General features: G+C 34.7%; 1 protein-coding gene across 2 annotated transcripts in view; it reads left to right on the top strand.

The window, feature by feature from the left end:
- The window catches only part of BRINP3 (BMP/retinoic acid inducible neural specific 3), a 340326-nt gene that overhangs the window by 247007 nt on the left and 76286 nt on the right, over window positions 1-17033 (top strand). The window lies entirely within an intron of this gene.

Raw genomic sequence — 17033 nt, 5'->3', positions numbered from 1 at the left:
CATCATCAGGCTATCATGAAGTACTCCAAACAGCCCTATTGTGATGGGATGATAGAAAGCCAAGTGTGGGAGCCTGCACTTTCATCCCCACTGAGTGGTAATGATTACAGCCATCCACACTGTGTCAAAGGACTCCTACTGGAAAGTCAGAAAGTCAGGACTTTTCTCACAAGCTCAAACCCCAGCAGTGTCAGTGGAGATATCTGCAGAGTATTAATGAGGCATTCATCCCCCACTACCAGGATGGTATCAGCAAAAACTTCATGGGAAAACTGACCTACCACCCTTTCACAGCTGTAATGAGAAGCCCTGTTCCCCAGGAGTTTCAATGGAAGACGAATTTGGAACTTAAAACTTCCATGCTAACCTGCCATTAATCTGTCATTATCCTTCTTCCCTATTTGAGCAGAGTCAGACATGACTTGCAAACACATTTAAATAAGCCCTAATAGTTCCCAAATAATGCCCAAAATGTTCAGGTTTAAATTGAAATTACTTATATGAAGTTCCAAAAAATCTCAACTTAAATAAGAAAAGATCATCAAAAGGTGCCAATGGGAAAGTAATACAGTTGCTAGAATTATCTGACAGAGATTGAAAAAGAGTCATCACAAACATGCTTCAATGAAAATTATGATCATGCTTGAAAACTAAGAAAAAATGCAGTCTCATTGTGGTAAGTTAGACTGATTGCTAAGTTAGAGGTAACAGTTCTCACAGTGTACTTCTACCTCATTTATGACACTAATTGCAACTTCAGGAATATTCCAAAACCATTCTCAATTGTGATAATTCACTTGAAGGACCCACAGACCGTTACTGAAGGTTATTTCACTTACAGTTATAAGTAATTACAAGAAATTGATACATTTTAAAGTCGGACAAGGGAAGCAGTGTATCCCTCACAAAGGCATAATTGATTATTTGACAGTCCATATGATTGATCTTATTCTCTGCATCAATGGATACTGTGTGAACCAAAGCTCCCACACTAAATCACGTTGTTTGTCTTTCTGGTATGGGTTTTCCCCATCTTAAATATTGTCAATGTGCCTAGCCTCCTGCCTAAATAACACTGTAGTCTATCTTTAATAACTCAAATCTTCCAACAAAGCAAAAACCCTGTCATGTAAGTCAGAGATTACCTCCCTGAGCTGAATACAAAGGACATACCTGCTTTGGACAGGCTAATTTTTTAAAATCAGTCAGCAAATAAATACATGTTATCAAAAAAGGCCAAATTGAGATGGTAAAAGTAAAAATTGTAACTAAAACAAAACAATCAAAGGATAAGCTCAACAGAAGAATTAATAAGACAAACAAAGGAATCATTTAACTGGAAGGTAGAACAACAGAAATTATCCTATCTGAACAGCAGTGAGAAAATATTCTGAAAGAAAATAAGCAGAGTCTGGGGGAACTGCAGGACTCTCACAGAAGATCCACCTTTCTTATCATCAGAATCCTGCAAGAAGAGGCGAAAGAAGAGTCTAAACAGTATTCAAAGATATAAGAGCAGAGAATTTTCAAAAATTTGGCAAATACGTAAATCTAAAGTTTATGAAGTTGAAAGAATCCTAAATAGGATAAACACAAAGAAATCCACACCAAGACACATAACAGTCTAACATTTGTAAATACAAAGAAAATAAATCTTGAAAACAACAAGGGAGAAACAACCTTTAACTAGAGGTGGAAAATAAATTCAATAATTTTTATCAAGTACTAAGAGGATGAGGAGGAAGTGACATTTTTATGTGCTAATAGAAAATGTTAACTATGACTCAATATCAAGCAAAACTATCCTTCCGAAATTAAATTGATTTTTGTAAGTTCCAATGAAGGAAAACTAAGATAATTTTGTCACTAAAGACCTCCTTAAATTAATGGCTACTAAAGTTACCTAAACAGAAAGAAATAACGAAAGGTTCAAAAAAAATTTTTTTAATAGTAAAACAATGAGTAAATAAAACCAACTTTCATTTTCCTCTTGTGTTTTCTAAATTACATTTGATGGCCAAAGCAAACATTATAATAAGGTCCAGAATGATACTCAATATATGTAGAGGCAATGTTTAAGGTAATTGCATTATAAATGGATGCGAATAAAGGAACTTAAAGGGCATGTAAGTGTAACTTAAAGGGGATGTTTGTATAATTTATTCAAACTGATAAAATACCTACACTGGTCCACTGTGGTAAGTTATGTACACATACTGTAATACCTCAAGCAGGAAATTAAAACAAATACATACAAAGAGAAACACTATAAAATACTCCAGATAAATCATATAAAATCCTAAGAAAATTTCATGCACAGAAAAGCAGGACAAAAGGAAAACAGAAAGCAAAAGCAAGGAATGACAGAGAAAAAATAGGCAGACTCAAACCTTAACATATCTAAACTTACATGAAGTGAAAATGGATTACTTTATTTATGGTGTTCAGAAACTAGAAACAACCAAAATGTTCCTCATTATTTAACAAACTTTATTGTACATACCATAAATTTATATTCATCCATAACAAGAATGAAAAATTTGCATGTACATTGGTACAAATGAAAACTTTGATGTATTTTAAGGGCATTATGATGAGTGAAAAAAAAAGTCAATCTCAGAAAAACATATATTGTCTGATTTCATGTCTATTACACTTTCAAAATTAAAAAGTTATGGAGATAAAAACAATTGGTTAGTATTTGCCAGGGACGAGGGACAGCTGGAAATGGAGGGATTGGCGTAACCACAAAGAGTTGGAACTGAGTATATTTTTGTAGTTATAGAATAGTGTTGATGTTGACTGCTATATAACTATACTAAATAATGCCTATTAATTTCCTGTTTCTGATATTGTGCTTTACTGATATTAAATATGATCATTAGTAGAGCCTGGATGAAAGGTACACAGGACTATCTCTGTACTATTTTAGTAGCTTCCTATGAATTTTTGCTATTTTAAAATAAAATGTTAAATAAAGGCAGCTGAGTATTAGCTATGTATTACGTAAAGTTTTTTTCAATATTTAAACAGTATGGCTAATACACTGACTTCTAAAGTCTTTGAAAAATCAATTGTAGTTAGAATTTTTTGGTACTATAATTTTGAGGAGGTAATTATGAGTGACTTGTTTAGCAATTTATTTAAGCATCACAAATCCTCCTGGGTGGCTACTATTGTTACTTGTGAGAATACGTAGCTTCCCTGGATTTGTTAAAGTTCCTGTAAAATGTCTTACTTATTCTCCTAAAAATATACTGTAAGTATTATATCTATAACATTTTTACCCTATTTTGGGAAGAAATTTCTGTGATCTAAAAGTATACTAAGGCTTCTTTTATCAACCCAAGAAGTCTAAATAGTTGTAACTCACACTCAGTTTCATGCATAAACCCCAAAGTACCAGAAAGACTGTAACAGCTATATCCATAGGTGTGCACATTTGAAGGAGGAATAAAGATTCTGAATTTGAATACACCTCTAGGTTGTGAAATAGTAATGTAAAATGCGAGACACATGGGGTTACCTCATTCCTAGAGAGATTTCAGTGATATACTAAACAGGTGAAATTAGGAATCAGGCGTATTAGACCTTTTCAAATAGGCAGCAGGCAGCTGCTCTTTCCCTTTTGTGTGCAGAAAATTTTTTTTCTCCTGGTCCCAAGTCAAAGGCATGTTGTGTTTTGGAAGAAAAGAAAATGGCATCAACCATTCTTATGTCACCACAGCGGTAAGGGTTAGGGAAAAGGAGGGCTGACGCATTATTTACCATGAATATCACCTGTGTTCACTCCAGATAAAATTACTAAAATAACTAGTACAAAACCAACACTATTCCACTTTACAGAAAACTATGTCACAGATACGACAAAGAACTGTCTCTAAGGTCAGATGGTTTCTGAGTGTCAGTGCAGAGATTAAAGCCTAAGTGGCTTAGCTTGAGAGCCTGTTCATTGAGCCACTACCCCTTAATGGAAAAGGGGGGAAAAATAATTGTAACCCATCACAAGCTGACAGCAGATGTATTTTACTTGAAAGACTATTCACTTTATATGCAGAGAAAATTTTATCTTGTTTTCATTGAGAGATTCCTTGGGGGATTTTTAGTTAGACTGATGAAAATTCAGTATTCATTTTATTAATTTAAAATAAGAAAATAGAGCATTAATAATTACTGCTTTTTTTAGGGACAGAGACTGGGTTGACAAAACAGCGTAGAAAAAAGAATGTCAAAGGCTCAGGTGCCAAAGCTATACAAAGTGACCTGGGAATATCACATTTAAGATTACAAACAGTCTTTGGAGGTTCTCAATATAATTATGTTTTCTTCATTATTTTTCAAGAGTGTTAATTGCCTATTACTAATTAACTTCCCATGTGACTGTCAAGAAATGTAATCAATAGTAAAAGCAGAGGGACCAAGCTGTCATTGCTTCTGTGACCAATATCTTTTTCTCACCCCTGGCAAGGTGTTTCTGTTTTAATAAAATGAACAGGTGCAGATGTGGGAGATTTCTTCAGAAAGCCACTAGCTAAATCAGTTCATCTCATAGTTCTGAAATTAAAATGTAGCCAATCAGAACTTTGAAATATAATTGCCTCATTTTCCGACTTAAATATATTATGGGCCTCCTGCTAGTGCTGCACCTGGCAAATCTACTTATTAAAGTTATGAAGGAAAGAGTTTTCTGAGGCATTTTAAATATTATGCTGACATTGTAATAAAAGAAAGGAGAAAGGTAGCCGTGATCTAATTCTACTGATGTCTGCTCAGTTTAGAATATACTGTTATTTCTACTAAGCTGATAATCAAATTTCACTCATGGAAATATTTCAAATAATTCTGTATGAAATAAAACCTACTGAATTTAAATGCATTACCTCCCTTATAGTTCTTCAATTTCTCTTGACTTTTTTCATTACTCAGACATTGTTTTATCATTTAACTCATCCAATTTGTCTAATATTTCTTTTTTAGCAAGTCTGTTTCCTTTAATCTCTATAGTGTTGTCTGTACATTTATAGATACTTACATAAGTGATGGGTAGAGGCTGTAAGAAAAAAAGGGAATTCAATTTCTATCACTCTGCTGGCAAAACAGTCGTATATGCTCTGAGATGTGATTAATCTTCATCAGCAAGCAAGAAATACATAAAACCAGTATTCAGGTTTTTAGGATCAACATTTTTACATAATTCATTAGATGTCTTTCTCTACTCTTCTGATCCTATACAGTAATAAAATGTTAAAGTTTTGATTGGCAAAAACGTGCATTTACAAAGTGTGGCATTACAACTGGCTTACTCAAAAACAATTGCTCTGGGTAAGCATATTTAAAATGCAAATGGTTATAACACTAACAACAACGATATACACTAATATTCAGAAAGAAAAATAAACACATATTGAAAGTGAGACAAGATAAAACTATAAATATAATAAATCCAGAGAAATATATTGTGTACCAAAGTTTTATGCACAAGCAGTCACCTATGATATCCTATTGTTCTACATTATTTAGAAATTATAGATCTGTAGTACTACATGCAAAACCCTTGGAGAAAATGTGTTACAGAATTTATAATATTTTATTTTTTAGAATGAAAATATGATACAAATATAGTCTCTTGGTATTCAGGGGTTCCAGGACCCCCAAGGATAGCAAAATCCATGGATGCTTGAGTCTCTTATATAAAATAGCATAATATTTGAATATATCTGGCAGAAATCCTCTTATATGCTTCAAATCATGCCTAGATTATTTATAATACCTAATATAACCTAATGCTATGTAAATAATTGTTATGCTGTATTGTTTAGGAACAATGACAAGAAAAAAACATTTCTACATATGCAGTACGGATGGAACCACTTTTTAAATTTTCTGTTTTCCACCTGTAGCTGGTTAAATCCACAGATGTGGAGCACTGACAAGGAGGGCTGACTGCAGTGCATGTGATAAAACATTCCAGTTTGTTTGAGATTGCATCACAATGCATTAAGAAACATTTATTCCCAAAAGAATTTAAGGAAAATCAGGCTTAATTGTCAAATCAAATACAAATTCTGATTCTGTTTTTAGAGCTTATGGGGCTTTAGTATTGTAAATATCAGATCGTAGTTTCCTACCAATACATACTCTTTCTTTTTTTTTTCAATAATCTGGTTAATTATTTTATCTTTTTTGTTTAAATAATACATCTTAGGTTTGTTATCACAACCTTGTCTTTCCTGACTACTACAGAAACTGTGCACTGGAATTGGGTACTTCCACTGCAAACCAACAAACAAAACCATGATCTTGGCCTGGTAGTCAGTTGGAGATGCAGCAAAAAATATGTCAGCCAATGTTATCCTGTGGTAGCAGTGTCATCTGCAGTTACTTGCGAGGAAGGCCATTTGCCTCACACAATTTTAGCTCCATAGAGAGAGATTAAGAAGCAGTCTTTGTGTTGTGGGTTGATGACTAATGGCTGTGTTTGGCCCTGTGTTAAAAGAAACAGATGAGCTCTCCTTGGTACATGAAACAAAGTCAGAGATTTCACTTCTCCAGAGTTAAAAGAGCTAACTGCTTCTTGACCCCAAGCAGTAAAAGTAAGAATGAGAAAGCCTGAGGGACACATATTCTGCAGAACCTCACAATGAGGGTGTGGTCTTCATTTAAAATCTTGATAGCTTTAGAGTAGCCAGTCCCTTTAAGTTTAAAAGAGACACAGAGGGAAAAAAAAAATGTAAAGAAATGTACCCATCCAGGAACTATATCTGCAAAATAGCTGGAAGTGGGGTTACTACTAAAGGGCCATGATTAAGAACAACCTCTCAGAAAGTAAAACCACCTCCAAAGTAAAGACCTTTTCATGTACCTGTCACATACTGCTTCAGGTTGCCTTCTAATCCTGACTTCATATCTCCCATTTGTGTACTTTATAAATGGTTATGTTTATTGTGGTTATTCTATTCTTCCAACATTAATATTCGTATTGGAGGCAAATAACTCATTATTTAAACTTTATATTATAATCGACTTGCAGACCAATGGGAGCCATAATTGAAATTGATTAACAGACTAGTTCACGTCTCTCAACAAACTTGATCTTTGCACTTGATACAGTGACGGGATAGTTGGATCATCTTTCCCAGAGAAGTGTGGAGTATATTCTTCATGTGGAACAATGAGAGGAAAGGAATATTTGATGATCATTATTTTGACACAGAATGCCCACCAACTATCATTTTCACTCTTTTATTTTTTCTAGCTTTCTTGTGGTTAGATGGTGCAAAGTGATAAGTTCTGAAAAATAAAGGGTTAATGCAAGGAAAGGATATCATAAACGGGCTGAGACAATAAAACAAAACAAAGCCAAAACACATGTTACTCTCTCTTCCCCTGCTGTGAAAACCAGGAAGGCCTTATGTTCCAGTGTGTGCAGTTAGAACATAGAACCTCCATGATCCAAGATCCTGCAAAGCCCAACACTGATTCACTAAGGCATGTAATGTGAGAAATAAATAAATTGTTTTAATCATCTAAGGGGTGTTTTGTTACTGCAGCAAAATGTAACATCTTCTGAAAGTTACAAGAAATGTAACAGGTGTTGATATATGATAGACAGACAGATAATAGGTGATAGATGACAGATTTCTGTTATGCTTTTCATGTCCTATAAGGACTAAAACATATTTAATAATTCTTTTTAAATATTTTCTTAACATACAATAATAAGAAAGTTTTAGTTTTTAATATATAAAGAATCATTTCTAATCCTATTGACTGCATTTGCTTGTAGAGAGAAGCAGCAACATTTCTGGCTAAGATCTAATGTTTCCATGGACTCCAATATAAATAAAAATAACATTCCTGGATATTGAGAGTCTAGTTTTTAGGATGAGCTAAGTAATGTATTATGAACACCTAAAACTCATTGGAACGTAAAAATAACTCTGTTTTCATTTTAGTTATTTTTATTGTGCTCCAGTCTATGAAAGAACAGAAGACTTTTTAAAGTAATATATCTTTGGTAAATCACTATTATAATGTTTGCACAATAGTGAAGCATCATTTTATTGAACATTTATTTGGAAGCTAAAAATATTGGTTCTACTCTAGATCAATCCCTCTGATAACAATTTCACTTGCTTTTCAATTTGCTATTTCAATTTAATATTGCCAGTGGTGTTAGACTTGCTATTACCTTTATTGCCTAGATTACTACTGAAAATATTGTTGTGAGAAAGGAGTAATATTGCCATGATTTTATTATTAGACCACTTTTCTTATACACAATGCCAGGAATCTACAAAGCATCAGGCTCTCAAGCCAGGCGGTATCATTTATATCTTTTATGACTGGCTCTCAGAGTTCTCCACAAAGGAGAGTAATGGTGATTCTCAGAGCAATGGTCAGAGAAGCTCAGCTCTGCAGTAGATAGAATAAATAGGATGCTCCAATTTTAATATTTGGTGGTGTGTTTCAGGGGAAAAATCACATGATAACTGTCTAAGTTTTGTTTCTCTGCCTCATGAAATTCCAAGACAATCTGTAGAAAAGAGGCAAAATTATTGAGAGGATCCACAGCTGTTAAATGTGAACTAACATAGGGTTTTCTCTTTAATATGTTAGTTGGTTTGAAAAATGAAGCATTACATGTAAACTCTTAGGACTATCACAAATTCCCTTTTCTTTGATTAGGTAGCATACTATAAATACTATGAAATTGGTGCTGCTTTTTATTATATTATTTAAATGCTATTGTGTATAAAAACTGCACAGGTATTTTAAAAATTAGCTACATATTATTACATTTGAAACAAAATATATAAACTTTGAGTTTGACCATTTGTATGTATAGATAGGCTAATGTATATGATATATCATAAATATTATATTTATGTGTTTAATTGAATGTACATGTGTATGTGTGTGTACATGTATGTGTGTGTGTATATATGTATTTTCATATATACTCTGAACTAAATTTTTCAGTTTTATATTTTTTCTATCTATCCCTTCAATATCACTTTCCACAGAGGAGAACTACTATGGCATAGTGGAAAATAAGACACATTAAAGACAAGGCAGAGCAGGTATCAATGTTGTATTAGATATTAGATCTTGGAGAAAATGTTATCACTTTGAAGCTTAGTTCCCTTGACAATAAAAGGGACTCAATAGAGCTGAGCTACTCTGTTTACATCACAGGACTGATGAGGATTTTAACTGAAATAACATGTAAATTATAAAATGACTTACAAACATGAAAGGTGATTATTTTATTATTTTTTGCACAGCAATTCTCAAAGCGTATCAGGAGAAATCTGTTGGTCCCTGAGATACTTTTAGCCAGTTCACAGGATCAAGCCCCTTGTTACAATAAAATAGAGATGTTGTTTCCTTAAGTTTTCACTTTTATTATCTTACAAGTGAACGGAGGAGAGATCTAGAATCTACATGGTGTATAATGCTGTGAAAAATTGAATACAGAAGCAGATATGAGAAGCCAGATGTTTTCTTTTATGCCAGACATTAAACAGGTTTGCAAAATTGAAACAATGCTAATATTCTCACAAAAATTTTTTTTGGGAACATACAGTTATATTCATAAAAATGTGTTATTTATATGTATTTCATTCATATAATGTTACTTTTATGTAAATGGTTTACATTAATAAATACATATTTAATATGGTAAATGCCTATAAAATATCTTCACAAACAAAAGCTCTTCAGAATCTTCAATAATTTCTAATAACGTAAAGGACTCTTGAGAGAAGTAGTTTAGGAATTATTGCTTTATTTATTTATGTATTTTATTTTTTGACTAGTCAAGTGCAGTAGTGAGAAGAGGGAAAGAGTAGAACAAGGAGTTCAATCTGTAACTGACTGTGAACAATCAATTGAGATGACTCGCTACCTTTGGACCTTTGAAGACTTCCATTCGTGCTCTTTCTTGCTCATTTTCAATGACAACTATCTGTGTATGACAGCAATGAAATGGTAGTGCCAGTGCCGCTTCAAGGGCTTGAGGAGATGAAGACCAGTGTCTTTCCCTTTCTCTTGACTTTTTCCTCATGGTTACAATGCGGCTGCTCCAGCTTTGGGTCTGCATTTTACTCCAAAGGACACAGAAAACCTCAATAAGGAATAAGGACAAGACCTAAATCTTAAACTGAAAACATTAGCCGTGAGTGCATCCCGTCCCCCATATACAGATTCTTGCTTTTTTCTCGTTGGCCACATGGGTTGCTATGTATACACCAGATACTGCAGGTAGTTTTATATCTGGATCCATTGCCATCCACAACAGAATCAGTCTTCCAGTTGTAATGAGTGAGAAATGTGTGTAACAGAAGACTAGCAGCAGCTGCATTACTTGATTTGTTCATCTGAGTTTGAACAGGAAATAAATAACCAAAAATATGATAGAAATAAGGGGGTTGAAATGGTAATTAGTGCTCATATGANAAGGGATAGAATCATAGGTATCATAAACATGGTGGGCAGAGTGATTGCAGAAATGGAGGACAGAGGGAGAATGCCTACAAAAGAGGCAGATAGAGAAATGAAGGTGGAAAGAGAACTAGAGAAACATTCTTAATTCACTTAATTTCAAAGCCCTGGCATGGATAGAAAACCTAGTTTGCAGACAGGTCCAAGAGACTGCATGCATCTGGCCACTGTGAAGAGGGAACCTTGGGGGGATATTTGGAAGCTGCTGTTCCTGGACATGCTACCATTTCTAATGAAGCTGTGACATCTGTCTGTGGGAGCCATCATATCACTGCATTTTGGGAAAGACGGGGTTTGAATGTCATATGTTCCTTATCATAAACTTCTGAGGATGATGGCTCCCACTTCCTGTCAGCCTTCCACATCCCACGTGACTTTCTCTCATTGATAAAGTGTAAACTGGAATTGCCCAAGGAGGAGGATCCAGGGGAAAACATACCAGCTTCAGACTAATAACAATGGTGCCAAGTTCATGATAAACAAGTTAGCACAGTTGCCAATTATATGTAAATTATTAATGTCACAGTCTGAGATATTTTAATTTGGAATCAATAAATATGACCGATTAGAAGCATCACATATAGTTTTTATTCAATTAAGTCCATTTGCTGACAAATTTCAGTAATATTATAGAAAATGTATGGAAGAGTATAACACATACCACATTTGATTAATTCAATCCAGAGAAAAAAGTCTTCAACAACTGAGAAATATGGCAACTCATTTATAAACATAACATGATAAAAATAATGAGCATAGCATCTCATGTACATGTCAATATTTAATTATTTGAGAATAAATTTAACTAGTATATAAGGAGTTAGCCATTTATTTCTCACCAAAAGAGCCGATATTGACTTACCAAAAATTTAGTCACATTGTTTTTATTTTTCATCTAGTAGGCACCTCCATTACATGTAAAACTACTGCAAGAAAGACTTCTTAAAAAACTTTTGAGATAGGGTCTTGCTCTCTCACCCAGTTAGAGTACAGTGGTGCAATCATCGTTCACTGTAAACTCCCAGGGTTGGGTGATTATCTCACCCCAGCCTCCTGAGTAGTTGGGTCTACAGCCACAACAGGGCAATTAAAAAAAAATTGTAGAGTTGGGGTCTTACTTTATTATGCCAACTGGTCTCAAACTTCTGGTGTCAAGCACTTCTGCTGTGGCCTCACAAAGTGTTGGGTTTACTGGCATGAGCCCCACTGCGTGTGGCAAGAAGACAAAATTTTTAAAAATTACATTGCAGCTGAATGTCATGGGGCAAAATCATTGACAAGTTCCCCATTCCTCCTAGTAGTATGTAGAAATATTCAGTGTGGCTTGTGGATAATATCTTTTATGCTTTTTCTTAACTTTCCTAATAAATAATGTGAATTAGTATTATTTTAATAATTATTACACATTTTCACTTAACGTATCTAACATTTCAGGTAGCAACATAATATGAAAGACAAATTATGAATGAAATTTCTTAGTTTAAGTACTAATTTAACTTTTCTGTAGATCTTTATTCCTAGGGAAATCACTAAACTTATTTGGCCTCCATTTATATTGGGGAAAAGGAACAAAAATTGCTGCAAAAATTAATATCTGGCCTATGAGAGGGACTAGTGCTGAGAAAGTGTTTCCTATTTAAAAGAAAGAGTATTTTTCTTTGAAGGTATTATTACTTGCCCTTCAAAGGATGTGGAGTGTTTTCCACCACTTCTCTCTCCATTAGATTTTGATCAACATACTGTTGGTTGTTTAATAAAAGCAAACAAGCAACCAAACAATCAAAACCAGCAATATGCTTGTGTACGTATCCCGATTTCTTTATGTCCAATAAAAAAACCAGTGACCTATGGGGGGCATCTAGTCAACCACACTGACCCCTTAGGCCAGCAGAAAAATCCCTCCTCTGAGATTGATTATGTCTCACACCGTCACTCTAGTCGGATTTCCCATCTGCTGGTGGGTACATGGTTTCAATTGAGTTTGATCTCGTAGGTAAATATTGTTTGTGTGTTCAGCAGCTTTTCTCTAGGCATGATGTCATGTAGGAGGCATCACACTTGGAAAAATTTACTCAACATATGTAAGTCATGATTATTGTTTCAATACAGCAGGCATTACAGCAATAACTAAGATACAGAATTAAGAGTGTTAAAAGTCCTATAAGAATGCTTAAGACTTAAAAGGTACTGAACATGAATTTTTCTTATGTAGTCATGAATATGTACTACTAATTTTGGTTATAGCCAATGATCACAGGTTATTGCAGGATATTTCAACTAATAATTCATCAATCTGCAATTTACACACATTGTAACTTTTCTGCCCAAACTTCCTTTGCCATTTTCTCATTCATAAGTTAATAAATGTTTCTTTGTTTTTATCTTGCAGTTTTGTTTCCAACCTGAATTCTTGATATCCATATTAATATTAAGGGTTAGAACTGTAATACATACCTTACTTCAAGGTTTTTTCCCCAGGAGCCGTTCGTGCCCCATAAGACATAAAACAGGGCTTCACATTTTATATGCCTAAGCTCTGCTTTTTCACATGAACTGTTCTGTAGATATTTATATTTAGATTCAGCCATTTCCTTCTGAATCTTGTTAATTGGTTAAGACATTTAAGAAATGTATGCTTAATTCATAGTATATGTGATATGCTGTCTTAGGTTTTTACAAAGGAAAAATACAAAAAAATAAAACATTGTTCTGACCCCTCACAGAAATATAAAGTTATCTTCCCTTTTATATTTCCTCAGGCCTATTATTTTCCTCTCATAGGTTACTCTGGCAATGATCCTATAATTTAAATTTATTTTACACCACATCTCAAAAACCCAGACTGTCATACCACATGGTTATTACGAGATTGGATGTGATAATGTTTATAAAAGTCTACCAAACAAAAGCTCCCTTTAAGTGTAGGGAATCATAATTTTATTTTTCTGTCAACTCTACAAGAGTTTACGTTTATTAAAGCAGGAGCTTTGCTTTTTTCAAAGTTGGTTTGTTCTGGGCTTTAATTAATAACTGTGTCACTTTGAACAGCTTGCTGAACCTTGCTTAGGGAAATTTTCTCATCAGCAAAAGTACCCATCTCCTAGGACTGTTGTAAGGATTAAATGAGATAATCCATGTAAATTGCTGAGCACAGCACATAGAAAAACACTAAATAAATTAAAAAAGAAAATAATAGCTAACAGTTAAATTTTCATAATAATTACGTAATTTCATCAACACAAAAATCCTGATAAAATTAGTGTTATTATAGCAATAATAATTATTCGTACTGTGGTTTTAACACTCAACTAGCACAGTGATTGGTACACAGTAGACATTCAACAAATATTTGTTCAAATCTTGTTGAACTACATTCTGTAATTGCCCTTGAGGCCTCAGTTAGCTCTATCAGTCAGCATTCTTGCAAGAACAGAATCTGATTGCAGTAGAAAAGGAATTGATTTAAAGACATTGGATTGGATAGTTCACAGAATCAACAAGAGGATTGGAGATGCTGGCTCAGACCCTATGCCAGGAACAAGCCTGAAATCACAATAGCAAAAGCAATCTCTTGAGGGCGTCAAGGAGCCAAGGAATTGCAGCTGGCACATCTGCCACACCAATACAGATCACTGAAGTCATTATTATCAATACTGTCACCAGAGAAATCATTTTATGCAACTTCCAACATTTGTACATCTTTGTTAGTAACGGGACATGAAGAAGTTACTTGTTCTTCATTTTGAAGAGGATATCCAAATGTGCACAGAATCACCAGACTCTCCATGTAAATAACATTTATTTTCAATCCTCATGCCAGCTAGAATACCTGCTACTTGCTGGTGTGTGTGTGTGTGTGTGTGTGTGGGTTTTTTAACATATTTCACATTTTATATTTTTCAGTATTATGGTCATTAACAAAATATGTCTTGTGGCACAATGAGATGATCTACATCCTTGTAAAATAAATTGTAGCACAGATGCTGAGAAATTACTTAACCTCAGAATACAATGAGAATGTTTAACTCTTGTGACTGGCATATGAAGGAAAACCGTTCCTGATATTCTCTGTTTACAGTTATAGAGAAAACAATTTATACCAGAGAGGAAGCATTATCCCTGGTGCCAAGAATTATGCCACTGATAAATATACCACATCAGGAATAGCAGTTTTAATTAGAAAAACTCTATGTTGAAGCTTTAGCCAAAATGCTGAGTTAATTGGAGATGGAATATGAACACTCCCTTCACAATTTTCAAGGGCTGCATGTTTCCCAAATTCCTGGAATTGTGTCAAGCATGAAAAACAAGCAGTGTGACTCTAGATTTACATTATTAGCAGAAAGAAGCAGCTTCACTTTGTATTTTTGCCTTAATTATTACTCCATAATAGCTTACGAAGCCAATGTTCTTCTATTACAATTTTTTACTGAAATAATTGGAAAGTAAGCATCTTATGGGTTACAGTCCTTATTGGCCTAATGTCAAGGGCATATGGGGGAATTGAATTTATTACCTGATTTTTATACAACCACATTGTGATTTGCTGAATATAGCATACTCCCAGAAATTATCACTCATCATTCAAGTAGAATATTTGCCCTGCTTAGTAATCTGTGATACAGGAGTTCTGGTCTTTGAAATGATTCAGGAATGATTTAGGGCTGCAAATTTGATAGAACAGTTTTCTAAATATGATGATTTGAACCAGGCCTTTGTTGCCAGACCTATGTCTTATTATTATTATTATTTTAATGATACAAATTAAATCTGACCTCAAGCCACTGGCCTTGTGTTTGTCAAGGGGCCATAATCTGCTTAGTAAATTTAAAATTTCTACAGGTTAAACTTTTAAGTAAAACATTGAACTTTTTGTGTATTACAACACCTATGTCCACTATGCCTTTTAGGGCTAATAGTTGCTACTGGACCTCAGTACAGAGGGTAATTTTATCTTTATTGATAAAGTCAGAGCTGAACTGATTTCACACAGATTTTCACTCTAGTGTCCCTATCCTACCGATAAACCGCCAATACAGCACTCATTGGAGACACTAGCATTCCTTTTACCAATGCATTTAATGCCTTTTCTTCCAAGAAAAATGAGCAAATTCTTGGTAGTCTGTAGGAAAATTAGCCTTCTCTTGGAATATTTTCAATAAGCTCCCCTGGAGCATGATAAGCATGGTAAGAATTGGCTTCACGATGATGGTCACTTCTTTGATTAAGATCATCGCAGTGTCTGAATACGGTAAGATGAGATTAGTCCTTCAAACAGGGCAGGAAGTGCTGCATTGCTGGGAGGGAGCAGGAAAGCAAAAGTTCCTGGTTTAGATTATTTTCAATCAACTCCAGTCATCCCACACATCTGCTTTTCACTTCCGAGGTTCCCATGCCTCTCTAGTCAACGGTTGTTTGTAACTTGAACATGACAGATCTGAAAGGAATGTAAATTCAATCTTGGGGTCAAAGTTTGTTTTGAAGCCCTACAGCTGCAATAGGTAAACGATTTTTTTAGCACAGTCTTTGAAAGTCTCACATTCATTCTGTGCTTTGAATGGATAGGAATTGGGACACTTGAAGCAAACCATCTCTGTTAGTAGTAAACTCATCCACAGTCTGAATTTTTTCATGCTCTTCATTCAATTATATGCAGGCATATAGTTCCAAATGCCATTTCTGCAACAAGCACTTCATTCTAGGTGGGCAGAGGTGGAATTTCTGTTGTCAAAATTCCACCCTTTATAGTGTATAGATTTATAAAGCTTTTTTGTCCCAGTCAGTAGGAAGCCAACCAAATATGCTCTCAAGTTTCTTTAGAAACTTTTTCCAAACCATCTCTGATATCTTTACCTGTATAAGCCCAGATTCTTTGCTGTAAGTAAGGAAAACAGGCTCTGTATGACTTAGTTGGATAAATGTATTAAGGGATTCTGGATGACACATCAAATCACCAAGAAAAATAGGGTGATTTTTCACTCATGTGCTACACAGGAAACAGTAAAAAATTTTGCATAGGCCTGGAGAGATGGCTCACACCTGTAATCCTAGCACTTTGGGAGGCCAAGGTGGGCGGATCACCTGAGGTCAGGATTTCAAGACCAGCCTGGACAACATGGTGAAACTCCATCTCTACCAAAAATACAAAAAATCAGCCGGGCATGGTGGCACACACCTTTAATCCCAGCTACTCAGGAGGCTGAGGCACGACAGCAAAATTGTAGTGAGCCAAAATAGCACCATTGCCCTCCAGCCTGGGTAACAGAGTGAGACTCTGTCTTAAAAAAAAAAAAAAATTGTGTAAGACATATTTAGTGAGGTCAACACTGCTAACTGCAGTGAACACCATGTTGAGGTAACCACTACCCGTACTACTGGAAACATCTCCTGAGAGAATATCTCCAGCCCCCTCTTTGTCTTTGCATTAACAGATTAAGATCAAAGTCTGGGTGGTAGACCTGTTCCTTCTAGTTTAAAAGAAGCACTCACTCCCTCTGTAGCTGCAAGGGCACTGGAACAGTGAGGAC

This window comes from Cebus imitator, unplaced genomic scaffold, assembly GCF_001604975.1.
Source record: "Cebus imitator isolate Cc_AM_T3 unplaced genomic scaffold, Cebus_imitator-1.0 Scaffold33, whole genome shotgun sequence".
Taxonomy (NCBI): Eukaryota; Metazoa; Chordata; class Mammalia; order Primates; family Cebidae; genus Cebus; species Cebus imitator.
Note: the sequence above shows the minus strand (reverse complement) of the source record. Positions and strands in the feature narration are given on the sequence as shown.